Raw genomic sequence first — 27,580 nt, forward strand, 5'->3', positions numbered from 1 at the left:
TGTTTTCTGAAAAATGCAAGTCTAATTAGAGTTTAGGTAATTAAAGCTTTCACAGTTATAAAAAATACAATACATTCATTTATGCAAATCTGCCACAGAGTGTGATTTCAGTAAAATACCATGTAATGCGCGTAACATCAGAAATTTGCTTACAATTGAAACGTCTACAAAGCAAGTTCTCTTCCTAAATTTCAGGCACCCGCACTGTAATTCTCTTGCATTATGGTTTTAAAACTCAGATTGCTTTGTCTTCATTTAAAAATGATTAGCAGTTTACATCGGATTTATGTGCTGGCATAGCCTTTGTATCATTGAACAACTACAAGCTGATTTACAAAAGCCCAGATACACTATGTGTATATCTATGTAACTACAAAGTAATATGTGATGGCAGGCATAACCAGCACATAATTTATAATTATGTGATTAGCAATATAAGCCTCTATTATTAATTAATGTTTAATGCTGACATTGTGCTTGGGGCTGTATAAACTACAGGTGTAAGGCAATTTCTGCCTTGGAGTGGCAAGGGTCTGAAATGACAAACATGTCTCAGAGTCCCGCGGCTTCTGAGGACCCCGGAGTAGAAAGCACACAGTGGGAGTCCTGCGGCCAGAGCAGCAAGGGCTGCTGCAGCTGCCGATCCCTCTGAAACAGCAGCAGCAGGGAAAGCTAAGAACCCTTTTCTATAAGAAAACAATGAAGACGGCTCAAGCGTTACCAAACAAATGTTGTCCAGATTCATTAACCCTGAGGCAGACCCAATAAATCTATTTAACAGAGAGACATAGACCTAGAACCTTACCTGTCTCACTAGGGAGCAAGGACGGACAGACAACTCTGAGGGCTGCACAGATGACTTTTGGTCCATTCTGTCACTGAAGAACTGAGAATGAGAACAGGGGATCAGAAACTTTCTGGAACTGAGACACCAAAACCAAAATTAGATTATCAAGATATGCAGAACTGCAAGAATAGCCACTATATGTTTGAGGAAAAGGATACCTTCCAGACAGTGTGCACATTTGAGTTTGTGATTAGACTGAGATTATAATAAAAGCCATGTGTAAAAGAGGTGGTGCTGGTTCACAGCATTCAACTGTTGCTCTATCAGTAGACACATTTCTTGACCATGCAGAAGGATAAGAAATATGAAATATCTTGCCATGAAACCATCGTATCAGCCCCCAAGAAGGAATAACTCTGCTATCCAATAAAGAGGAGTGGGGAGAATTTTTTGTGCCCTATGAATTACCCAGGTGGAGTTGGCAGTAACTAAAACTGGGTTTAAAACCTTTTTTAAATGTTATTTCATATAAGTGGTGATTAGGCATTGAAAACCACCTCTAAAAGATATTGTCAGTTTTGAAAATCCTCTGCTTCTTTCATGCTCAGTAGTCTAAATGGGAAATAATCCAACCTGGAAGTGTCCTTCATTATTATTTACACAGAGCCTTACCTGCTCTTTTGTTGATAAATTGAAAAGCTGTATTTGCAGCAAAATAATGATAATATACAGCTGCACGGGCAGATTACAAAAAGCGAAGCAATCAGACAATTATTTACTGTGCTACTATAAGACAGGTACAAACTTTCTTTACATCAAGTTTTAAAACTGTCACACAGCTTTTAATTGCCATTAATAAGGTGGAAATAAAGCCCTCTGGGTCTTAATCCCATCATCATGGTGTTGCAAGTTAATGATACGTTAGCCAGTGCTGTATATCACTAGCTTACAGAAGGGTCAGAAGGAACATTTCATCCTAGGCCATCAAGGCTGTATTTTGTGGGTAACCTCTAACCTGTTGGGACTGTCAATCAACAAGCAGTATGCATGAATACCATGGTTCTGGTCTGTCATCATCCATTATTAACGTTTCTTTCAGTTGTTACAACTAAACTGAGTTGTCAGATCTTTTCACGATAGAGAAGGGTGATTTGCTATTGATCTTATCTCAGAGAATTAGTGATCTACTGCATGGCTTTGGCTAGCAGATAGGTAGCACTGTGAGTGGCAGAAGATTGTTTGGCTTGCTGTAAAGAACCTCTGAAGATTACAAGAATACAGGAACTGTAAGAATCCTATAAAATTAAAGGAGCTATCAAGGAAACAGCTTCAGATGGATTTAGCTGAGAGATGAACTGAGATCACAAAAGTCAAGTAATGGAAAGTAGCTGTGCCTTGGTAATGAGCAGGACCTCAGAGGGGTATTGTCATACAGATAATAGGGATCTGCATCCAACCTACCACAAGATTCATTGGCGCTTTGATCAGATTAATGCCACCAGTATAGATAAGGGCAAAAAAAAGAATCCAAAGCAAAGGACTTTTTCCCTTCCTTGCTATTGAAGTCTTTTTACAGAAAAAGTACTCTGGAGACCAGGGGTTCTATTGAATAGTTTTACATAGGAAATATGACTAGTGGTGTCCTCCCAGGTCATCCCCTGCTATGTCTGACACATCATATCTCATTGATATCACAACATCACTATCTCATTGATAGATTTCTCAAGTTTCTTCATGAAATCGGGGAGTATTCTTGCCCCTGTGACTCCTACTGGAAGGCTGCCCCAAAACTTCATATTATTCAAAATCTTTATTCAGTTTCCAAAGAACTTGTGTTCAGAATTGGCTCCTTTCTGTCATTCCTACAGCAGTCAGTATGTATTTAATTTAAAGAGTTCTCTCTCATCATTTATCCCAATTATATATTTATAGGAGCAATATACCCCTACTCAGTTTTAGTTTAACAGAACTAAAGACACAGTTCCTATCTCTTTTTCTGGATCACAGCATGACAGACTGGCTGAGGCTACCAGGAACCTCAGGGTCTATCCGGCCCAACTCCTGCTCACACAGGGGCACCTAGAGCTGGCTAACCAGGGCCATGTCCAGGCAGCTTCTGAAGATCTCCAAGCAGGAGACCCCACAGCCTCTGGGCAACCTGTGCCAGTGCTGGCACCCAAGCAGCAGCAAAACACTTTGTGATAGAAACACCTTCCATGTTACAGTTTGTGTCCACTGCCTCTTGTCCTGACACAAGGTACCACCAAGAAGAGCCTGGCTTCATCCTCTTTGCTTCCTTCCTTCAGGCACAAACTTTTTAAGATCTCTCCTGAGCCTTCTTTTCTCCAGGCTTACTAGTCCAAACTGTCTAAACCTTATCACACCGGAGAGGTGCTCCAGACCCTTGATCATTTGTGTAACGTCTCATTGGGCTCTCCAGCATCCCAGCTTCTCTCTTACACTAAGAAGCACAGAACTGAATGCAATTCTCCAGGTGTGGCCTCAACAGTGCTGAGCAGAGAGTAAGGATCAGCTCTCTTGACTTAATGCAATGATTTGCCTAATGCAGCCTGAGATACATTTAGCTGTTGTGGTTTTCTTTGCAGCAAGGGCACACTGGTGGCCTGTATTCAACTCCAGGTCCTTTACTGCCAGGCTGCTTTCCAGCTGGGTATCCCCCAGCATGTCCTGGTGCCTGGGGTTGTTCCTCTCCAGGTGCAGGACTTTGCACTTCTCCTTGTTGAACTTCATGAGGATCTCCCCAGTGCCTTGTACAAAAGTGTTTAAGAATACCACATGTTTCCTGGATATGCTTCCCCTCATGCAACATCCAGGGGAACATCTCAGGGAACATTTCCCTTCCCTGCTGTTGCAGAGCTCCAGCAGTTGTCAGTCATTGTGAGATTCAGCAAAACTCTTTGCTGTTACTTCCAGCTGATGAGCCTCCTGCTCAGAGCAAAAGAGAAAAACATCTGCATGACCTTGTGCTTTATTAGTACTTAATTTTATCCGTTCTCCATTTTTGCTATTGTCAGGGTCAGTCCTCTGAACTGTCAAGGCCTTTCAGCTTTCCGTCACTTACAAACTTTTTATGTGCTCACTTTTTCTGCTGTGGCCACAAATAAAAATGTTTAGATAGATAGGTTACAAGACTGATCCTTAATAAGCTGCTAGTTGCTGTTCTTGTCTCTTGGCAGTTCTTTCAACTAGGTTCTCAGCAATCATCCTATAGCCATTTCTTTACACTTCTAGCAAAACTCACATTCTCCAGCCTAGATTTTCTTTCACACAGCGCTGCATTAAATGTTTTACAGAAGCCTTGATGAATTAGAGTCACAAACTCAGAGAAAGATACTGAAGGAATGGGACACAATTTACCCATGGTAACCCATGTACTATTTATCCATGGTAACCAATGTACAGTATTTGCACATTATTCTTTCTTCCAACAGATATACACACTTCCCCCAGTCTCACTCCGCTAGAAATAAGGAGTTTTAAAAATTACTACAGTACAAATAATTATATATATATATATAGTTGAGACCTCACATGCCTTGGAACAGAATACAGCGTAAACCGCTAAGTGTAAGATCATATATAACTACAGAAAGGATTTATTATCTCAAAATTATGACATCTATCTCAAATGAAAATAATTTGAGAGGTCCTACTAACCTCTAAGAGGTTTTAAATCTTGTGGCAGGCAGCTCCATTGGTCGCTGTTGCTGAGCTGAGAAAATATGGACGAGCTGCCCAGAGCTACTTGCTCTGGAGTCCACAGTGAGAGTATATGTTAATATATATCCATATATATATAAATACCTTAGCATTGGTATCATTGTGGAAATAGAACTTTTGGAAGGAAATGGAAGGAAATAATTGCCATCACTATTTCTTTAGCAAGCCTGAAGAACTCCCAGGTGCCAGACCAGCTCTCACTATGACCTTGTTCTGCATGATGGTGACTTCAATATTAAAAACATGCACAGAGCTCATGCTGCTGTGGGCCCTTTCAGACAGCTACTTACCATGCCTGATGAAAACATAACAATATGTACAAATTGCTGAAAATAACATTCCTTTGTGAACTCCACTGCCTCACCAGGTCAATTTAATTACTCAGAGAAGATTAACAAAGTGAGAAAAGAGTAGCATCAGTAGACCCTAAGTCATGTGCCACGTCCTTGCTGCAGAAGAAAGAAGGATTCTCTGGCTAAAACACAGCTGAGAGACTTACAGTAGGACTCTCAGTGTTCTTTATAACATTGCAAAAGTCACTTGATAACTTGATTCATGACAGTTAATAAAGTCATGACACCAATACAGTCTCCATCAGAATAGTTCACAAAAATCCCAGACTCATTTTGAGATCCTACTTATTAGAGCTTTTGAGACACCTTTAGATCCTTAGTTGCTAGAAACTGTCATTTCAGAAAGTGTATTTGGATGCAACAATTTCTCTGTTTCAGCTGAATCAATAGGACTGCTCCTCATAAAAAGCTCCTGGCTTAGAAGCTGTTCATATGGGTCTAAATTTCAATCTTGTTGAGGCAGCATGAGGGAAGGATAGCAGCGTGCATAGCACGTGGAATGTTGCCACATTCACTTGTCATTGGAAGCTGATTGATAGATTTAGAAAAAGATGCATACAATTGCAGACAGACACCCTAAACCCTGACAGAAGTAAATGGAAAGAAAATGCTTAGTATGGTTCGGGCATTTGTTCATTGGTCTAACACAGTGAAGTACAGAGCACGGTTTCTACAAGAGCCTTTCACCTAACCCTCATTATTGAATTACTCAAAGCTGATTAAACAGTCTAAATCATCATCTTTACAATTATACAATTTATTTACTAAGCTTGTCAGACCTGGGTTTGTGTGACATTCAAGGGTAGTCACCAAAAACTCCATATGTATCTGAAATATTCTTAACTGTCTTCCTGCAAGGTGAGCATAACTCCAGTTGTCTGGACTTCTCTAGAGAAAGAGAACAAAAGGAAAGTTCATTGTCACCCCGACAATTTGCAAGAATATGTGAATTAAAAATGGAAGTTTTGTCATTTGCATGGCAAAGAGAGAGAGGAAAGAGATGAAGTATTGTTAGGTATTGGTAATGTAAAAACATAAGTATGCTGTTATTTATGTAATTAGTTATTGCTTTCATTATGGGTGCAGTCTTAATGGTTATAGTATTTATGTATAATTACCTTAATATTCACTGAAATTTCCAAGTAGCTCCCTAATTAACTGTCTCAAATATATAATTACATTGCATCTTTACGCAAGACTTGCCTAATTAATGTAGTTACACCACTTCTTTGTGAATGTGCATTATTAAATGCTCTTCGCATCATTCTTCTGACTTCTTGTAATTCACGCTTTACAAAAATTAAGACCCTGAATTAGAAACCTTCATGAGCAACCAGCTCCAAAAGCAAGCACCAGATGATCTTTTCTTAACAAAAAACAAATCTTACTGAGCCTCATTACCACCCCCTTTAACAAAAGCTTTCCGTCTGGATCTCAAAGAAATCTCAGGTACCATTGTTTTTTAAGAGGGCATAGAAAACATGTTATAGATGTAAAGAGAAGATTTTGCTGCCATTAAGGGTACAAACTCTAGGCTCCCTAACTCATCTACCAACAAGCACATCTGGCAAAGGACTCAGATGACTGCATGAGAGCACCCTGACCACTTGGCAATGTCAGGTGGCATTTTCAAAATGCAGGAGTTAACAAGAAGTTTAAGATGACTGTCCTCCAAAACTGCATGGGCTGTGGTTTTATATCAGGAGCTTCAACACTTTTTTTGCCAATATCCCCACCAGCTTCTACACTTCAGTCACTGCCTGCAGCTCTGAAGTGCCTACCATGACACTGCTTGGCAGTATCAGACCTTGGAGGTCTTTCCTTAGCCCTTAGCTCCATGGGATTGGTTATACATTGGCTCCATGGGGAAAGGACTCCATTCCACCATTGGTCAGCAATGTGTGTGGAGTTACAGGCCTGTTACAGTTCAGAAGCATTTAACTGCAATTATAGACCAAATTCTTCTGATCCCCAGCATCCAGAACTGCTCTGTTAGGGACTTAAGAAAGAGAAAAGATAGAAGGTCTGGGATACTGTCCAGTGTCAAAGGTTTTCTGAGGAGTTCATTATGTACACCTTCAACTGCCAGTGAGGACACATTAGAAAGCTACTGAAGGGACAGAAAGACTGGAGGCAGTTCTTTAAAGAGGAGAAGGTGCACATAAATTGAAAGAGCTAAAGGAATCTCATCAGAGCTCTTACAGAATAGAACTAAATTTGACATCACCAAAATGTAAGGACAGTATTTGTCACATTGCAAGCTTGCAGATACCAACAAGGAATTTGATTCTGCCTATTCCACAGGATGGATGTAGCTTATACTGTACTCAGCAAATGCTGCTGGCCATATAGGCATGACAAGCCTAATGGTGCACTCCAGCAGCACAGAATTCCCTGTCCACATCTGGTCAGTATGTTTTCCACACCCTGGATTTGTTTGAAACAGTTGGGTATGTTCCACAGACATTTTACAAGGATTATCATCATGGTTAAACAGTTACCCAAATAATTAGGATTTGGAGAAAACTTTGCCAAATGTATTTGTAAACTCTAGAACTGTTTTAGCTAGTGACACCCACACATGCGGCAAGGGAAGTGGGGGAAGAAACCCACTTCAAGGACTTTTACTGAGCACACATCAGCTGGGGAACTGAGCTAAAGATCCCTGACAGAGCTGTAATTAAGACAGTCATTGTCTGTTTCAAACAGCTTGCTTCTTACATTAATTTGTCATTTCCAGTGTGAAATTTTACTTGGTATTTTTGCACAGCAACCAGATCTCAGAGGTAAAAGGACAAAACTTTAGGAGCTCAAGACTCAAGTTGGTTTGTATTTACCACTGCAAAGATTTCAGCAACCAGCTGTTAAAGGTAGGCAATGCAGGTACATAGAACTAAGTAGATCATTCCATTTCAGCTCCCATAGTAATCACTAGATACTAGTACACAGGTGTATACTGCATATAAACTGCACTATACAAGAAAAGAACCTACCCTTGATAAATCTGTGTGGATACACATAAAATTACTTTGGTAGGCAAAGAGTTGGCATTGCTGAGCTCTACAATGCAGGCCACAATGTACAGTTAGGCACAGAAATAAACAGCTTGTCTTTCAGAAGTGCCAAACATCAGGAAGCCAGAATAAGAGCTACTGTGTACATCTTCAAATATCCTGTCCTACATCCATATGTTCTGGCCATTTCATAAGTGCATCATGTTTTTTTTCCATAGAAGTCCATAGTTCTAAACTGGTACAAGCACAGAAAAAATCTTCAACTCCTCATTTCTAGCAAATCACTACTATTTTAAAAGAGCTTCTATCTTTTTGAAGAAACCGATACCAACTCATATACTGAATGGATACTCTAATTAAACACTATGTACCGCAGTATTTAGATAGATGTTCAACCTGTCAGTTGAGCATGTTTCAGTCAACATGTGACATGCACGTGGAAAACAGAGCATCATTCCACTGTGGGTTTTTTCCATTTCTGGTTTTTTTTTTTTCAAGTTTGTAGTGCGCAAAGAGTTACTGAAATAGCCAGTCACACAACATCTGAGAGACAAGAAACACACACAGGAAAATACAGCAGGAGGGGAAGATTCATGAAAACAGGAAACGTTAAGAGGAGAGTGAAAATATGTCAAAACAAAGGAGGTAATGGACCATCAGGACGAATGAGTTCACTGATCAGAAGTTCCTCAAGAGCCTTTAGAGACCAACAAGGTAACATAAGCCCCACCTAACACAAAAGGCCAGCAACCTTTTTAACCTACATTTTGCACACACACAAGTCTGGTGGTCTGTTCATAGACAAGCTCACTGAGCAAACAGTCCCATTTTCAAAGCCTGTGCCTCATTCTCATGGGAAACATCAGCATTTAAAGAACACCACTAATAGCAAATGCAGATGTTTATGGCCACAGATGCACAGAGTAGGTGCTTGGACCTAGTTAAGTATCACTGGCAATTGTGCATATTCAGAGGACTTTTTGCTCCGACTGTGACCAAAGCCTTTTCACCAGTGCTTGCACTAACAGCCTTTTACTTGCTCAGAGCTTTGCCAGCAGTTCTGTATTTTCAGTCGTAAAGTAGGATTCATTTGCATCACTTGTCCTCCCTCACATTTCCAATCTGAACAGTTTAGTCACTCAGTCTGATGCTACCAATGCTATTCTGAGCACTGGAATAACTAGTTTCACAGCTGAGTAAAAAACTGTAAGCACCTGAAGTGAGCAGCCCTCAGACTGAGCACTGCTCAGGCAATGCTTCAGTGACAAATGTGAGTGCAGAAACCAGGACGTGGTGCAACATGAGGAGCTGTGAAAGCAAAGGCCATTCTGCAAGAGATTACATGGGCTTAAAAGCCGGCCTGTCAAAGTAGCCTTCCTCCTGCCTTTCTGAGGGAAGCCTGAGATAGAGAGAGCCTTTGTAAGACATCATCAGCTCTTGAATCACTATAACTTTAGAAAGAATAGCAGCCAGGTATCATCTGCACAAAGAGAAGTTCCTCGTGTAGACTTTCTCAGTCTTCTTATCACAAAACAATCTAGGAGGACTTTGACTGAAGAGATGAGGTATCGCAATTCTTTGCAACAAACCAAACCTCAGTCTGTTAAGAACTTATCTGAGGACAATTAAAAAGAAAAAAAGAAAAAACACACAAAAACAAAACCAGACTTCAGTATAGCATCACCCACTGGCTTTTAGCTCTTGCTCCAGATATGTGGGCTTTTCCCATCTCAGTGCAAATATTTTCCTCAGACACAAAAGCCATTTAGATACACAACTCCTGTTGACTTTCAAAGGAAAGGTAAGCACTTAAATGCACTTGTGCCTTCACAAATCTCCCCCTAGTGACACAGCAGTAAAATTAATTCTCCAACAGTTGCAATAAAATGTATTCACTGATGCCCTACGAAACATCCCAAATAAAAATTGGGCCTATGGGAACAAAAAAAAGAATGCACAGGGTAAAAGCACAATGCTCCTCTCCCTCCCACTTGGAGAGAGGAGTGGAGAAACCTTTGGGGCCAAGGTCAAAGGGGCTGTGAGCCACATGCAGGGGCTGAGGGGAGGGAAGAACTGAAGGCTGTGCATTGGGTTCATAGACAAAAATTGCCATCAACTTCAATTCCAAAAGTAAAGATGGCATCTGAAGGACACACCTTCTTCATGAATCCATACTAACACGTGACCTCTAAAAAAACTCTACATGAGGCATCTCAAGCTCTCTGAAATGGCTACCTCAGAGGTGGAAATGCAAATGGTTGTTGAGATGCCAGCCTTGGTAAGAGGTGGGATCCAGCATTTCTCCTCCTCATCTCACCAGTCTCTGAAAGACAGGGTGTTTGGGGATTTGCAGCTTTGATGCTGGAAATCATGAGCTTGAGCTCTCTGTCTGGGGTTGTGACTGAGCTGCCATACCCATGGGTGTTTTGTTTTACTTTGAAAATATATTACAGCCTTTTACAAACCCCAGTTTAGGCTGAAACATACCCAAAATGTCCATATTATTCACTTGAGACCTAAACACCATCATAGAATAAAGAAGCGTGTTGGGTATTTGTCAGACTACAGACAAATAAGGGGCCAAATAAGAAACTAATACTGACCCTAGAAGATCATTACAACCCTATAATGTGTCACATCATATACCAACCTGCCCATCACCAAACACAGACCCCCACAGTTACCAAGCACACAAGCACACAAACTCCTCCAGCTGTAAATACACACACAGCAACATGCACTCCAAATCCAGCAATGTGCCCACTCCAGACCCAGGAAACACACAGCACTGTGCTCAGTGGGGCTCCCACAAAGTGAATTCCTGACCACACGTCTCAGTTTTAGAAAGTTAATTTTAACCATTACCTGAAAGGCAGCTCATCCACAAGTGTAGATCATTCGCAACAACAATATTAGGAGAGATAGAGGAGTTTGGAGGTGGGGGGGGGGGAGAAAGCCTCTTAATTACATACAGTGCTGCATGACTTCACAGAGCAAAGCTTTTCTTTAAGATCTTAAGACCACCCACAAACATAACACATGGCCTGGAACCTGAAGAGAATATCTGAACAGGGGTCTCAGCATAAGGATGGGAGGCGGGCAGTTTTGCCTGGGCATATGCAAATGTTTGTTTCTATGGGATCAAATAAAAATTAACTATTTGTTGTGTCTGGTTATCATTTGTCTGAACTGGGGGCTGCTTAGTAAAAATGGGAGAAATAAACCTCTAAAACATGAGACACGGGAAGATTATTTGTCTGTGCAAGGCTTTAGTCACGGTTTTTGGTGTTTTATGTATGGATGTTGTGCAGGAATAGGACAACAAGGGCTTTGTTCAACTTGATCATCTCATCAAACAAGGCTAAAAGAATAAAAGTTGGGATGCAAGACTAAATGGATATGATCTGAATGCATATTTGTGTTACATCTAATACAACCAGCATCATAGATGAACAAGATCAAATAAATGGTAAAACCTGACAAAGAGAAGAATAGATGGTGTGTGGAGCCATCTGTTTTGGAGGACACCCAAATCTGTCTGAATCAGGAAGGCCAAACTACCAGCTATTCTAAGATCCTCCATTCCAAGAGTGGCCTAATACGCAACTACACAATCAGCTTCTCTCACCATCACTTTGGCTGCAACTTTTTTGTGCAATTAAGTAATTTATTCCTTTCTTCATCCTCCTGATTCTAATGAATCCAAGCCACAAACAAGCCCCAGTTGCTCCTATTCAAGGAGTCTGATTGCATCTGGCAGTAATTGCTGAAAATCCTGAAGAGGAAACAGGGAAGGAAAGCATATTGTTTGTGGGGGTAATAGGTGAAGACCTGCCTCTCTTGACCTATAATACATTAGTGTCAGTGAACATTTGGCAGCCTTCAGATGATTAGCAATGAAGATGAATCAAGCAAAAAAAGAGGTAGAAATCTGCCTCATCTGAATCGCCAGAACTGCATAAATTTGCATGTTGATTAGCTGTTCTTTTGTCTGTGTTCCTAATTATTATGACACATTATGTCTTCATCATGCAAGATTCTGATCTGTCTTGTTCAAAATGCATGTAGAAAAAAGTGCTGTTTATTGATTCAACATGTAACTTTAATTTTTATGTTTGCTTTAATTAAATACATATTTGATTGCTTTTGACTGGTGTCTCAGATTTTTTTAACTCTTATTTACTTCATCCTGTTGACAAACAAACAGGTAACCTTTCTTTATTCTCGGATCATTTGCTGATTAAAATCCTCCCTCCCCCCATGCTCTTCTTCACACACAACCACCTTTGCTTCCATGTTAGAGCAAAGATTATTAAAAAAAAAAAAAAAGTCTTTAAGTAACAAGTGAGTGGTATCTACAGTTCTGAGCTGGATTGAATGATATTAACAGTAGCAAAGAAGCGCATGTACAACACGGTCAAGGTAATTTTCTTACACCATAAACTCATTAGCATTAAGACCAATAAAGTGTCTGGAAATGCAAACCTTTTGATCCACAGCATTACTTACAGCAGGCAAGATACTACCCATGAATTCTTCCCTTGACTTTCACAGGAGCAGATTAAGCTGTAGTGTTCCTAACACCAGAGGAAGTGAAGTTCCCCCCCAATCCCACTGTCTCTTGCATGATTCCAACAATCACAACACTCCACCTGCCTCTGGCAACTGGGAAACTCTATGTTGCTGCTGCTTCTTACAAGACTTTCTTAGCTAAGCAACCAAAGAATCAAAGCCAAATAATAATACAATAAGAAAATAAACATCCATTGTTTTGACCTAAAACAAGTTTCCAGAAGGTTTTCTTCATATTAAAAAAACAAACAAACTCACTGGAATGTAGAGAAATGTTGAAATGAGACATGAGTGGTTTTTGGCTGGTGGGTTTTTTTTGTTGTTGTTGTTGTTGTTTTTTCTTGTTTTTCCCCAAATTGAAACAATTCACTGGAAGTGGCACAAATTCATGACTCTTCTGCATGTTTCAACTAGGACCTCAGTTTTGGATTAAACATTTGACCCTCTTCTCTGCCTACTAATATTAGTTTACCTTCAAGACATGTACATTCATTATGGAAATTGACCTGCCTGTTGGGAGGTAAAAAATATTTCTCTGGATTTTTTGTTCCTGGTCAAGAAAAATAAACATAATCACTGTTGTAATTTGGAAAACAAAGTAGACGACCAAACTTGGCCACAGTTCCCCATACTGTGGGTCAAATATGAGTATCAAGATTTTGGTTAACTTCCTTTAAGCATAAAAATTATGTGTTTTATTCTTATTATTGTTATTTTCTAAAATCCACTCTTTCAAGGAAAGAAGCAAACAGCCTATTAAATTTTCTCAAATGATAATAGGAATATGCTACTTTGTGTACAGATATTAATCGAAACTGTACTGACAAAGATGCCTGTGGGTGATAAAAGCTGTATATACAAACAGTTGATTTTGCTGTTATTTTTTTTACTGTTGTATCTCTGCCAAGCCAAATAAGATTTAAAACAATGTTTACCATTTCTCCCTGTTAATAGCACACGATTGGCTGCAAGTGTAATGGGTTGCTTGGTACCCAATAATCATCATGAAACACAGGTAAATACAAATCCACACTTTTAAGAATATAAACACATAATTAACACATTGTTACAGAATAATGACTTAAAGGCTTTGACATCAACCCACAAGGCCAGGAGGAAAAACCTGTTGCATTTTCAGGCTATCCATGTTCATTTTCCTTAAGTGCCACGAGTATCTGATCCCAATCTAGAGGCAAGCAGTAACTACCACCCTGCGCCTCCATTACAATACCCAGAAGTAACAAAGGAGCCAAAAGAAATCCCACATAAATAAATAGAGTCAGCTAATAGAAGCCTGTTCCTGTACTACAGTCTCATTTCTTCCAGCAAAGCAACTCACACTATCCAGTGACTGCCATCCCCTCCCATAATCCTTGTCTACAACAACTTAGTTAATCAACAAGAAGGACCCAACCCTTCTTCTCACCTGGAAATCAACCCAGCTGCATTCCAGGACCCAAAGACCAAATACTTACATCTTTTGTAAAAGCTTCCCATTCCCTCCTCCTCAGTTCATGAAAAAAGGAAGAGCCTTATTTTACATATGGCCGAATTTAACTGAATTGTAAAATCTCAGAAAATGAACAGTTGGACATGGCTTCTGGGTACAGTGACTGCAATGAAGAGCTCTCTCCATTTCAGTATCCATTTGTCCCGGATTTCACCACACAATATTGCCTTCTGTCTAGGATTGCTGCAGAGCCCAACCCAGAAGGCTGAAATCTTGAAGGAGGGAAGCTGGACACACCAACCAAGAATTACCACCACACTGGAAATCAACCATCACTCATCCCTGAGGAAATGCACTCTGCATACATGAGTTCTTCCTAAACAACACCCATCAGGTTTCCCAGTTCCCAAGAAAGCTCCTACTGCTACTAGCCAAGGAATGCCTGGGACTAAACCTGCTAAAAGTAAATCTTCTACATCTGGCATGGTTTAGATTCAAGCTAGGATGTGGAAATGAAACAGCTTGAGTTGCACTGATGGATGAGGGTCTCCTGTCAGTGGGGAGAGGACACATACATCCATCCTCATCCTCCTTGACTTCAGTATTAACCATGAGATATTGCTGTCTCACCTGATGGGTGGCAGAAGTCCAGGGTAAAGTACTAAAATTCTTTTCAGTCCTTTCTGCTGAGACGCACCCCATGACTCGTGAAAAAAAACCACATTATCTTCATCACTAAACTCCTTTCTCCGTGGACTTGTGATCTGTATTCTTTGCAGCATTTCCCCATGTCTACACACAGCCACTACTTGACATGACATGGATTGAACTGTCAGAAGTAGGCAGATGAAATATGGCTCTATCGACATTTTGGTGAATATAAACACCCTGCTACCTCCAACACGACAGTGGAAGAAAAGCAGTCGGTTACATTCAAGCAAGACAGAGGTAAGACAGATGGGAGACAGGAAAGCATCTTTAAGAGCTTGTCACTTGTGTGCAGTATGCCTGGCATGAGGTTGCATTTCCACAGTCAGGGTGTTTGTTTCATAATTTAGGGTTGTTCTTGGATTTGCTACTGATGCTAAGATTTCCCACAGCAACCTCTGCAAGTAACACTTCTGTTCTCTTCCATTGGCTAGCAGGCTTTCTCCCATCCTGGCAGGTGATGACCTTGTCTCAGTTATTCATGGCTGTGTCACTTCTCAGCTGGACTGTAGTCATTTGAAATATGCAAGTACGCAGCATTCACACTTAGGAAACTTCATTTAATGCATCTCTTCAGTGACAATGGCATATCAGACCTGGCATTGGGCCTGGCACCAGCTTCCCATGGAATTCCTAATTGAGTTTATGGTCTTCATTCTTATCATCCTCATCACATCTAACAAGCTGTTCAAAGCTGCAATGAAGGGACCATTTGACAGATTTGCTCCTCTAGACCTATGAGCTCGCTGCAGAAACACATCTGTCCAGAGCCTTCAGCCTGTGGATCAAATATCTTCACCTCTATCTTAAGGCATATTTCTCTGACTTGAATGAATAACAAGAGCAGAAACACAAAAACAAGGTGCTTCATTACATCTACTTCTCTCTTGGTAGGAAGGTGGGAGAGGCAGTCCCATCAGAAAGCCCTGATAAATCATGTAGGGTCCTTTCCTATACAACCTTTCCCATAATGCTTGTTCCCCATGACAGATCCTCACTCCACAGGCAGCACCAGTGTCACCAGCAAAGCTAAAGCCTCCATCCACACAGAACAGTTGGGTTAGCATGGCCCTGGCACCAGTTGCACTTTGCTTAGGGGTTGCAGGGGCTGCCGGAAGGGAGTTGGCATCCCAAGCACACACTAAGGGCAGGGACCCACAATGGGAGTTAACTTGGAACCAACTGGAAAGAAACCAAATATGTTGCACCCAGGTACTAAAGTGCATTCATTGTATCTGTTTTTACTGTATACATTGTTCCTGAACAGATAATGAATTTGCAGGAATTCTGTACCATGCCAGCTCTTCAGCATGAATATTATTTTAATTGTTTAAATTGTGAGTTTATACATTTCTCTCAGCTTAGTAAACACAGTTTTAGAGGCTGCTGACAGGTCACTTGGCCTTTAAAATCACATGTTCTCCACTAGAATATGAATCTTAATCCAAATAAGACTTTTTTTTAAATTGATTTTTCAAGTGCTCCAGTACTTTTAAAGAAGCATTGTTATAAATCCCATCTTCCAAGTCTTGCAAGCTCAAGAGATCACAGCTGATGATGGTAAGAGGGCAGGTCACATTACTAGCAAGCACGTGAAAATTATTTACCATATAAAGGCTATGAAATATAATTAAGATCTGCATAAAGGATGAAAACACTTTGCCTAAGAGCAGTATTTGCTGAAATTCACACTGATTAAACTACTGCGGCAAGAGCTGCTTTCTAGAGGCTTCCTTTCCCACAGCTTACTTACAAGTCCCTAATAGTGGAGCTATCACTAGATATGTTAGTATCTATGGAATTGTATGCTGCATTGCACTTTTCTTGTGGGGAGTGGAGGGTCGCTGTAATTACTGTTTGTTCTCAGGAAAGAGTGAGTCTTGTATTGTAAAATACTCAGATTTCTAATGTATTCAGACGGGTACAATTCCTCAGTGTCCATCAAAATGCAAGTATTTGCATTACAATACAAGTATTTACACTGTACGGCTCTACTTGCTTTGACTCTATGCTTGTAATATGAAATTACTAACATGCAGCAAATTTCTATCAGCAGAATTACACCCAAGAAATGCAGGTTTTGTTAGTTTAACCAAGCCTGTATTGTCTAAGACCAAGATTAGAAAAAGTCTGCTTAAACTGACAGCAGCTACATGCTTCTGACCTTCCCAGTGGAGAGGAATTGCCAAAGCCACCAGTGTCACCAGTGGTACAAGTCTCTGCTGTGAAAACTGAAGCAGCAGCAGGTACACTTTGAACAGACCCAGCAAAAGGAGCGAGTGGAGAAGCTAGCAGGCACAACAGGTTTGATTATACCACATATATTTTCCAACCCTGAAAGCCTTTCTATTATTTCAGTGTGGATTTAGGGATATGGGCTGTATTTATTTATTTATTTATGTCAAGTTACTTTGAACATTTACAACTATTTTCATTAGTGTGACTTGCTGAAATTTTAAAATCATAGGAGAGGACCAAACCTTTCCTCACTATGGCGGCAAGACTGAGGTTGGAACTTCAGAGCAGTAGTTGGCCATACAATTTGCCAGACATGATCCACTCACTCAACAGAAAAACCCACCAGATGGGGGAGATGGCATTTCCCAACCTTACCACATTCCTGCAGAAAAACCTTCCCTTTATCTTCCACCAGCCCGCAGAAGTCGTTCCACTTCCCGCTTCTCTGGTTTTCCAAAGGCTGGAATAGAACAGAGAATATATGGCTGCTGCTTCTTGCTATAATCAGTATTATTTTAGCCCTCAGGTGTGGAGAACCTTCCAGAAATGCCTTGAGCAGTCCACTCCTTGCTGCCTCCAGCCCTGAGGTAGCGCAGCACGGTGTGGCCGTGTCCCTCTGGTGGTGAGGACAAGCAGGCAGGTTCACCTGCAGCTTTAACTATGGTCTCTGTCAGGAGTGGTGAAATGGCTCTGAGGGATACTAGGGTCAGTAGTACATACCAGTAAGTGGTTGTCCAGTTCCTTCAAAGTGGAGGATTTGTGGGTGCTTCAGCTTCCCTCCTGTGGTGGGCCCCGTGTCCCCAGCAGGAGTGTTACCCAAGGCATAGATGTGCCCTGCTGCTGCCATCAGCAATGGGCTGTCACTGAGAGAACGGCGCTTTTCGGCACAGATTATTGTTCCTCATATTCCTTTGTTTGCCATTGTAATCTCCGTAGTCATTCTCGTTGATAAACAAACAAGTGAAAAGATGCAATGAGGTGTAAGAATAGATTTGCACAGGGCAGACAACTGAACATTTAATTTATTTACCTCTCCTAACAGATACCTGGGGTGACATTTATTAATAAACGGCATTATCAGGTGTCTGATATGTAGCTCACAGAAATTAATTACCCAGCCCATGGTAAAACCATAACAAGCCTGCAGTGCTGTAACATTTGTGCTAATTGAAAATGAGATAAGTGCTGTGGGTGCAATTTGCATTCAATGCAGTGTATTAATTATCTTCAGTTCTCTTCATGATAAATATACCTGACTGAACCGCTCTGCTAATTTACTGGGTAATAGAGTCATAAGTGGATTCCCTTAGGTGACCAACTACCGGCACCGGGCTCTCCACAACATCAAGGCCTTCATCTCTTCCAAGTGCTGACGCTGGTTAGCAGGCATTATATGATTTTCTTGCAGACTGAGTTGAAAGTACACAGCAGCAAACTCCTTTTGTGACCTCTCCACTGCGCCATATGAAATTAGAAAACACATCTCCACACACCAGACTTTGTACTTCATCATAAAGCAAAACAGGACATATTTCATTTCCATTAATGACACGCCACAAAGTTTGATGGCGGCTCCGTGAGGAAAGGCCTTTCCCTCCGCGCTCCCCATCCCTCCCCAAGCATTTCACAGGCATGTTGTTGTGGGATTTAATTAGATTTCTGTGTGAAATATAAATGAATTAACTCTTGTTATACCTGTAATGATCGGGATGATTCAGATTTAAAGGTACTATGCAGTTCCAGCAGATTAAGGCACTAATTGTTGCGCTCTTCACAGACTACAATTTATATGGGGATCAGGTTACAAAACCAATATGTGCTTGAGTTAAAGCTCTGTGGCACCATACAATTAGGACTAAAGGTTTTTGTAAATGGACCCAATATTGCCAAAAGCTCTTTGCTAATCCCGGTCTTTCTACTTCAGAGGTCACACATTGTCTAAGGCAACTGCTAGTACTGTATGCACTCACCGTCCTTTATTCACCCTCCTCCTCTGTGACTTGAGCATCTGAATTTGCTGCTAACCTTGGATGCGCTGTTACTAATTTCAGGGTAGGTGATGGCAATGCAAGGAGATCAGGGCCAGCGCCTCGCTGCGCTGCCCCTGGAGCAGCCCGGGCACACTGTGACTGAGCAGTGATATCTGCCTCCCCCAGCTCCCCTCCGGTTTGCAGGCTGCAGATGGGGTCAGCTTTTGGGCTCGGCTGTCAAGTAAGCAGACATGCGGGGCAGCAGATGGATGGAGGTGACAGTCACACTCACAGCTGAAGGTGCCAGAGGTGATGAGCACAAATCTCAGCCCCAGGAGCACATAACCGAGGCCTGACTGCCTAGAGGCAGCCCTGCAGGCAGGGAGATGGCAGCAGAGCAAGGAGGACAGGTTCTGCTCCCCTTCATCCTAATACACCATTGTCTTATCAAAAACTGAAAGGTGAGAAATATCAGTTCAATGCCAGAAGGATCACTTGGCTATCTCAGAAGAGCATCCTAGTGCAAAAGAGCTGGAGAGACAATACACTTCTGCCTGAGACATGACGTCACATGCTCCCTTTTTCAACAGAGGAGGCCCTCTAAACTCTTACCTATCTGTTTCTAAACACATTCACTATAAATACAAGTTTGTTTCTCAAAATATTTTGTGTGGTTGCCCACAAGAATTATAGAATGGCTGAAGTTGAAAGACACCTTAAAGACCATCGAGCTCCAAACCCTAGCTGTAGGCATGGCTGTCTTCTCCCCCCCAAGCTCAGGCTGCCGAGGGCCCCATCTAACCTTGCCTTGAATGCCTCCAGGGATGGGGTACCACAGCTTCTCTGGTGCCACCACTCTCTGAGTAAAGAATTCTTCCAGAACATCAATAGAACGCAGACATACAGCTTGTCTGGGATGCTGGAGCAGGACTAAAATGAACCCCAGGTCTCCTGCATCCTACTTGTCATACCGATGTGCCAGGCCTCACTACCTTTGCATGCAACACGGTGGCCAAAGCACTTTCCTGCTCTTACAGGAGAGCTGGAGCTGCATAGAGAAGTACGTGAGGTGCAACAGAAAGAGGTGGGGGGAAAAACATGAACAAAAAGTCTTAACTTTTCACATGAAGCACACATTTGCTAAATAGAATCCTAATGGCATTATTGTAGCTAAAAACAGAGACTTGAAAATGCTGTATACATTATTATGCTCATTATCTACCAACTGCAAGAATGCTGTGCTAAAACTAACTCAAAACACCTCAGGTAAGGTAATTGCTACTAATGGATTTGAAGTGTGTAAAATTGAGCGTTATTACACAGACATCACATTCTCGACTTGGTGAAGCTGTTGGATATTGTAGTTACCAGCTCACTCGTCTCTCAATCAGAGAGGGATTTGAGGAAAAGGGCAAGCTCTCTTTCAGTCAGTGCTGGAAGAAAAATTCAACAACACGGTATTAAGGGCAGCCTGCTCACACTTCTGCAGCTCAGATGGGTCGGTGCTTGTTTTATAAACCACTGTGTTGGAAAAACATCTACAAAAGTTTGCTCCAGAAGTAAATCTCTCAGGGGAGATCTGAGAGTAAACTTTGCCTTTTGTTTATACTTGCAGGTCTAGAGGAAAGAATGGCAGAGCAGCTTGCAAAATTAGATCTGAAAAAGAAACCACCACGCCACATGATGTATTCTGATGCAAATTAAGGGCTGGCTCCTCAAGATATCCTAAGCTACTATAAAGCCCTGCTGTCTGAAGACATAAAACTATCTTAATCGACACACTCCTATTAAAGGGGATGTCCACAGGCCAATGACTGTGAACCTGAACCTTGCCAAAACCCAGGTATGTTTGAAACATCTGATTCACCTGTTTGAAAACCCCATATAACCAAGTGTGTTTAATAAATTTAGTGAAGTATCTTTGCACTGAGGGAAGGCAGGATTTATTTTCTTCCACTAACGATTCTGGATGAATACATGCAATTCCCAACACCAATTTAGCTCTTTGCAGTCACATCACTAGTCCAAAAATTAACCTCAAAACAACAGATTTTCCTCTCTTTCATAAACATGAAAAATAAACATTAGGAGAACAAATGCTTTTTTTTTTTTAATCTCAGATAAATTAGATTAAGTCCATTTCTTACTTTCATTGCAGCACCCGAGCTGCAAAGTGGTGTATGGACAAAGTGATGTGGAGTACTGCCATTTCAGTCAATATGCAGAAAGAGCGTGTGGCTGGTACTAGTAAGTCTCAGTTCGTTCTGATTGTTGTGGAGGAAAGAAATTAAAAAGTCCGCGTACGAATGGGATTAAAGCAGCCTCTATCCAAGTAAAGAAGCACAAAGAAATCTGAACTCACAGCTGCAACTGGCAGCAATGGGAGCTGTGCTTTGAACAGATAACAAGCTGAAGTCCTCTGAAAAATCAGAGCGTGCATCTCAGATTGGGAAATTCTTAAAATTAGTGAATACTTTCCTACTTAATCTCTTTCAGCCTGAGTTCTTCATCATGAGATGGGGATAATACCACCACCCAATGCCTCACTGCAGCGCAGTGAAAATAAGTTCATTAATGTTTATGAAACATTCAGTTACCATAGCGATGAGTACTATAGAAAAGCCCATGAGGAAATTAATATTTCTGTCTTCAGAGCAGGGTTTGAATAGAACACATTTAATAAGGCCCAGGGCCACACAATGAGGAGAAAAGAAAACCGTAAATAACTTGCCATTGAAAAATAAAAACAATAATCAAATCAAAATAGCTTGTGAAACCAATTTTTATAGAAAGTTTTCATTTTGGTAAAAGTTATTTGTTGAGAAATCCAAGATGTTTTTTTCATTGGTTTTCTCTCCTCTAGTTTTCCCCTTTGCCCAGGATAAAGTTGAGAATTTAAGGAGAGCTTCTGATGGCAATGGTGACATTTTTAGCTATTTGCAAAGGGTTTTGATTTGATAATGCATTTTCTGCCAAGAAAATTATGACATCAGCCTTGCCCAGCCCCAGAAGATCAAGACAAGCAGTACCTCTGGAGGAGGCACCAGGTGTACACAGCTCCATTCCACACCTGTACTATCACTAGTAATCACTAAAACCAAATACCCTAAATCACTAAAACCAAATACAGATATCTTAAGGGAATCAATAAAAGGAAATTACAGAGGGAGTGAAAAGTCTTTAAGACACAGATAATGAAAAATCCTTTGCTCTGTGCTGTCTGGAAGCAACGAATACAAGAGAGTGAACTTATGCCACGCTTTCCAAAGTGATGTGCTGCAAACAGAAATTGCATAACTTAAGTATGTCTACATATATACATATATATGTTGTAAGCTGAAATTTTCATACTGAAAATATCCATTACATAGCAAAAAGAAAAAATAAAAATGTAATATATCCAAAAAATTACTGAAATGCCAAGATATGATTTGGATCTCTAACTACAGAGAAGACACTTAGAGAAATGAAAGCACTCTTACTTACTAAGCAGCAAAATAAAGAATGAAATAGAGAAAATTACTGGATATAAATAAGATGTAAATAAAGATATAAATAAGATATTAACAAAAATCTTCAAGGTGTTTCTATGCAACATCGCAAACTGCACCTTCACATTCCAAAACTTGTATTCCCTGTACAGAAACTAACTGGAAATCTTCCGAAGCTCTGAACGATTTCCATTTTAGGTTCTGAACTGTTCCATCCAGCAGTTCTTCTCACTGTACGCTCACCAGTCAGTGTGCAGATGGAGTGATATGGGTTTCAGATTTTGAACCATAACGCCTGGCGCTTGGTTTGAGTTGGCTGGTTGCATATCAGCTAGAGCTGGAGCTGATACCACCACAGCAGTCAGCACAACTAATCTCTGAAGTTGAGTCGTTAACATCTTGGTAATGAATAAATCACAGGCAAAACCAAATGAGTTGTTTTTGAGTAAAAAATGCAGTCTTTCCTTTACGAGAGACCTTTTGCCAAAAAACAAGCAATGAAAAACACAATCTACATTCTGCATTAGAATTCACCTACCTTTTGTTGAAAGTCATCGTTTAAGTCTTTCTCATCCTCTTCTTTATCTCTCCTATGCATTTCCGCCATTTAATCTAATAGAAAACAGTGGTAGAGTCTTCTGAATAACCTTTATTTTCATTTGGCAACCACTGCTTCCTGATATGCTGGAAGTAATTTTTGTGTTCATTTTTTGAATCCGATACCAAGCAGGGCACCTTTTGTCTCTGATGCATGGCAATGTTGTTCTGTTGATGCAGAATCATCAGCTATTTATGTAGAATATATATCTCTATATATATACTTACAGAATGTATCTCTACTGTCCTTACAACAGGTAGCAGATGAACCTGTTCATTCATGCTGAATGTCTACAGGACAGGACTCCCAAGGCATGTGGATACAAGTGTTGTTAACCTCTGGAGGTGGGTACCTCTACTCATTGCCAGCATGGGCTGCATCTACTAGTGCACGAGGCCACAGCAGGCACAGGCCTATTATGGAGCTACAGCCAGGAGCCAACACTCTCGGCAAAAGATAATGTTTCTAGTTAAGCGCGGTGTTAAATGGGCTTGTGCAATCCACAGCCAAAAATCCTGTTAAGACTGAGACACTAACAGGATTTTAAAAACAATAATTCAAGTAGATCTGGTGAAAGCAGTTCAACTAAACAAAGATAAAACAGGCATAAGCTTTACATTTCAAAGCAAAATCTGAAGCTAATTGAATTTCGCAGGAAACTCCACCTACAGGAAAATCATTTCAGTTATTTACTATAGAGTTGTGATTCTCAGACAGGCCTGATAGTGAATAATAGTGAATGACAGATATTCAATTCATAGAATCATAGAATCATCAAGGTTGGAAAAGACCACTAAGATCATCACATCCAACCCCAACCCACCCCCACCATGCCCACTGACCACATCCCCCAGTGCCACATCCATCTAAGCATTTATTGAACTCCTCCATGGATGGTGACTCCACCACCTCCCTGTGCAGCCTGTGCCACTTCCTCACCACTCCTTCTGAGAAGAAATGTTTCCTAATATCCAACCCTGGTGCAACTTCAGGCCATTCCCTTTTGTCCCATATTCAGTGAATACTGGTGTAATTTCAGCACTCCTATATTTCCTCATGGTACCACAGATTAGGAAATGGCAGCACTGCTAGCACTGTGTGCTTGCTGAGATGTGCTGAGAGAAAAGCACAGCTGCACCTTGAGTCTTCAGCATCCCATTGCAGGGACCCACTGCATAGAGTCAGCCAGCCCACAGCTATAATTCACTCTTTTGCAACAGAAAATCATGCTGGCCTTTTCCACTAACTTTCAGGAAAGTTCTTCATCAGGACTTTAGAAGCTTTTATGTTTTCATTTAAGAAAAGCTCTTCTAAGCTAGGAAAGCCTAATTATGAGAGCTACAGTCTGCTACACAGCAGCTCTTGTACCCAGAAATGATGTGAGGGCCAATTGCCAGGACTAAACATTTAATGCATCAACAGGTGTTACATGTTATGCATCAATGAGGTGTACATCACTGAAACATAAAGACCCAGCAAGGCGGCAGCACAACTATCAACCAGAACAACACAGCCATAAAATCCTAATTAGCCTCATACACTTGTTATGGACATTTTTATTTATTGACACGGTCAAATTAACAGGCAGCAGCATTTTATTTTAATGATAGCCTAGAAAAAAGCCCAGAAAGAAAGTTAGCATTAATGTTCAGATTCTGCCTGCCATTCACATTTAGCCACGTGAACATATTCTTTTAAATACATAAATACTGTCACTCTGATGGAGTTACCCTGAGCAGGTAAAACCAAGCTTTAAATCGATGCCTATCTTGTATATTCTCCTTTCAAGCTGTGCAGAAGAACTGCTCAGCAGTCAGATGGGCTGCAAGCTTCATAGCTCCCCATACACATGGCCACAGGCATGATCCCTCCCTGCTGGATGGAGCAAATCCAGGCAAGATGGAGTGAAGGCATGAGGAATTTACAGTCTTTTATCTGAACACAGCCAGCCAGGGAGCTATGTAAAAAGCACCTATAGGTTGGTTGTTCCTGCAGGAGCACTGCACTGATTCACACACTTCCAAAAAGCAGGTGCTTCACTGAGCACTGCACTACAGCTATAAAGATGTATGTCCATCAGCAGAGTGACAGATTCCCATAAAGCAGACAAGATAGAACAGACACTAAGTACTGGGGTTAGCTGTCAGCAGCAGTTTACAAAGCAGGAGGGAATACCTCAGCTTATGGTTATTGCAGTGGGGAGTAGAGGTGGTCAGCCTGATCACTACTCAAGACGCATAAAGGGAAAGGAAGGGAACAGCATTCGGGTAATCAACTGAGTTGGAAAAGACGAACAGCATAAAGGAGAATTATTTTCCAAGGTAATTTAAACAAAATCCTATTTTGCTGATGGTAGTAGAAGTAGGTGGGAGCTGAGCACTTCTGGAAATGAAATCATTTCATAGAGTTCAAATGTACTGAGTACAGCTGCTTTCCCAAACCAGCTTCGCCATTTTCAAGCTTCTGATTTACCCATCTCATCTACGATTATATCAGAAACTGCAAAGGAATACAGGGAGAGTATCTGTGTGCAACAGTTAAACAAAGCAGACGGCATATTTTGCATGAATTACAACCTATGACATGCTATGCTTGTTTGTAAATCCCACTGTATACAAATGATCAATGCTTCAAAAAGTACCAACATCCCCCTCTCAAAAGTGATTTCAGAGTCTAATTCTGTAGCCCAACGTGCTGATGTCCTTTAAAATCACAGCTTGCATTCCTAACTTCAGCAAACTATAGGCTTTTATTCCAAATCCTGTTCTGTGGCTGAGATGTGGGCAGAAAACTGGCGAAGGAGAAAAGCACCCTTAGAGGCTTTTGGTTCACCTGACTGGGCACTTATGAACATGCATGAGGACAAACCCCCCTACACACCTACTTTTTGTTAAAAAAAGAACCAGAAAATCCATTTTGACTTCAATTTTCAAGGCCGGATTATGTTGCTTCAAGGTAAAGCAGGCCTGTGAGCTTACCTGAGAAAAAGTTTCACACTGCATTTTTAGTAAAGGTGCTCATGACATGCAGAGAAGGTGCAGGACAACAAATCCTGCTTGCCTGGGTGCAAGCTCAGGCTCCAGCTGCTGCTATGGGACAAGATCTTCAGAGGGGTTGCATTATCCCAGCTGCTGGTATGGGACAAATGCTCCCAGAGGGGTTGCATTATCATCCCCACACCTCCAGAGCCCAGCCAAATTGGGGTATATTTTATGGCCTTTCTCCAAGTGATGGCAATATCATGAGGATGGCCAAAAATGAAGGGGGGGAGGGGAAGAAAAAAAAAGAAAAAAAAAAAACATAAAAAAAAAGCAGTTTCCAGTATTTGTCATTATTATAGGTTATATATACAGAAAGAAAGTTAATTAAGCTTTAAAAAATCCATCACACATCAATGGCTGCATTTTAATGAGTACAAAAAGTTGAGGTGTTTACTGCCAATTAAAGTGGTTTTTAAATAAGCATTAATTAACACAGAAATTCAGAAGAAAGTTATACCTTGTCAAAGAAAGGCCAGTGCAGGCTATGCCCACTTCTGCTCTCATTCATACTCAGATAGTAATTACCACCAACCCTATATTTTCCATAATAATGAGGAGAGGCTGTCATGGCTGTCAAACAAAAACAAAACAAAACAAAAAAGTAGCACACAAAAATATCCTTAAATTGAAGTAAACTTTTTTTTTTTTTAAGAGCCAAAACTGAAGGAGAATACAGTCTGCACCAGGCCTGCAAGTGAGGCCATGGCACCACTGCCTCGGGAATCACAGAACTGTGGGGATAGCCTGAGTTGGAAGGGATCAACAAAGATCATCAAGACCAACTCCAGCTCCACACAGCACCACCCAACATTCAGACTTAATGTCTGAGAGCATTGTCCAAGTGCTCCTTGAACTCCAGCAGCTCAGGGCTGTGCCCACTGCCCTGGGCAGCCTGTTCCATGCCCACCACCCTCTGGTGCAGACCCTGTCCCCAACCCCCAGCTGCCCTTCCCCAGGCACAGTTCCATGCCATTCCCTTGGGCCCTGCCACTGTCACACAGAGCAGAGCTCAGCACTGCTCCTCTGCTCTCTGTGAGGAGCTGCAGCCACCATGACAAGGCTCTGCTCCGGGCTGAACAAGACAAGGAACCTCACCCACTCCTCTTACACTTTGCCCTCTAAACTCTTCCTCATCTTTGTTACCCTGCTTTGGACACTTAATAGATTTATGCCATTACAGAAGCATCAGAGATGCTCAAGGCAGAGCTGTCACCAATTTGGGGGCTTTCCAATCCCAAGTTATGACTTCCTGCTGAGGGAAGACAAAGGAAAGCCCTAAGGATAAGCAATTTCATCCCTGGGGCCTCAGGTCCTGGAGGAGCCAATTCCTCATCCTTGAAGGCTTTCTGAAGTCTCAGCAGTTTTGCTCTCCCTCAAGTAGTCCCTCAGCAGGAAGGAAAAAAAAAAATCAAATCCTCCCATTTTCATCAGGTGTATATTCAAAAGTTTTAGGAAAGCCTTCCTTACCCCAAAGTACATCTCAATCATCAATGCCAAGTAAGTCATTTTAGCTGCCTTACTGGAAATGGTGTATCTTCTGAGCTGTGGTCATACAAGAACGTCACTGCAGCTCCAGCTGACAGGAGAGACAAGTCCAGTTTCCAGCACTGTAACAAA

At 41.2% G+C, this 27,580-nt stretch overlaps 2 long non-coding RNA genes across 2 annotated transcripts; one reads left to right on the forward strand and one right to left on the reverse strand.

Annotated features, from left to right (window-relative positions):
* Positions 1-805: 805 nt before the first annotated feature.
* On the reverse strand, positions 806-20,534 carry LOC116653251. The gene is made up of 3 exons (XR_004306805.1): positions 17,584-20,534; positions 17,239-17,323; positions 806-886 (listed from the first exon to the last, which is right to left on the reverse strand). It is a non-coding gene; the product is annotated as an uncharacterized LOC116653251 (long non-coding RNA).
* On the forward strand, positions 20,496-26,750 carry LOC116653252. Its single transcript, XR_004306806.1, has 3 exons — positions 20,496-21,080; positions 23,179-23,266; positions 26,616-26,750. It is a non-coding gene; the product is annotated as an uncharacterized LOC116653252 (long non-coding RNA).
* The last annotated feature ends 830 nt before the right edge of the window (positions 26,751-27,580 follow it).

Source organism: Coturnix japonica, chromosome 3 (genome assembly GCF_001577835.2).
Source record: "Coturnix japonica isolate 7356 chromosome 3, Coturnix japonica 2.1, whole genome shotgun sequence".
Lineage (NCBI taxonomy): Eukaryota > Metazoa > Chordata > Aves > Galliformes > Phasianidae > Coturnix > Coturnix japonica.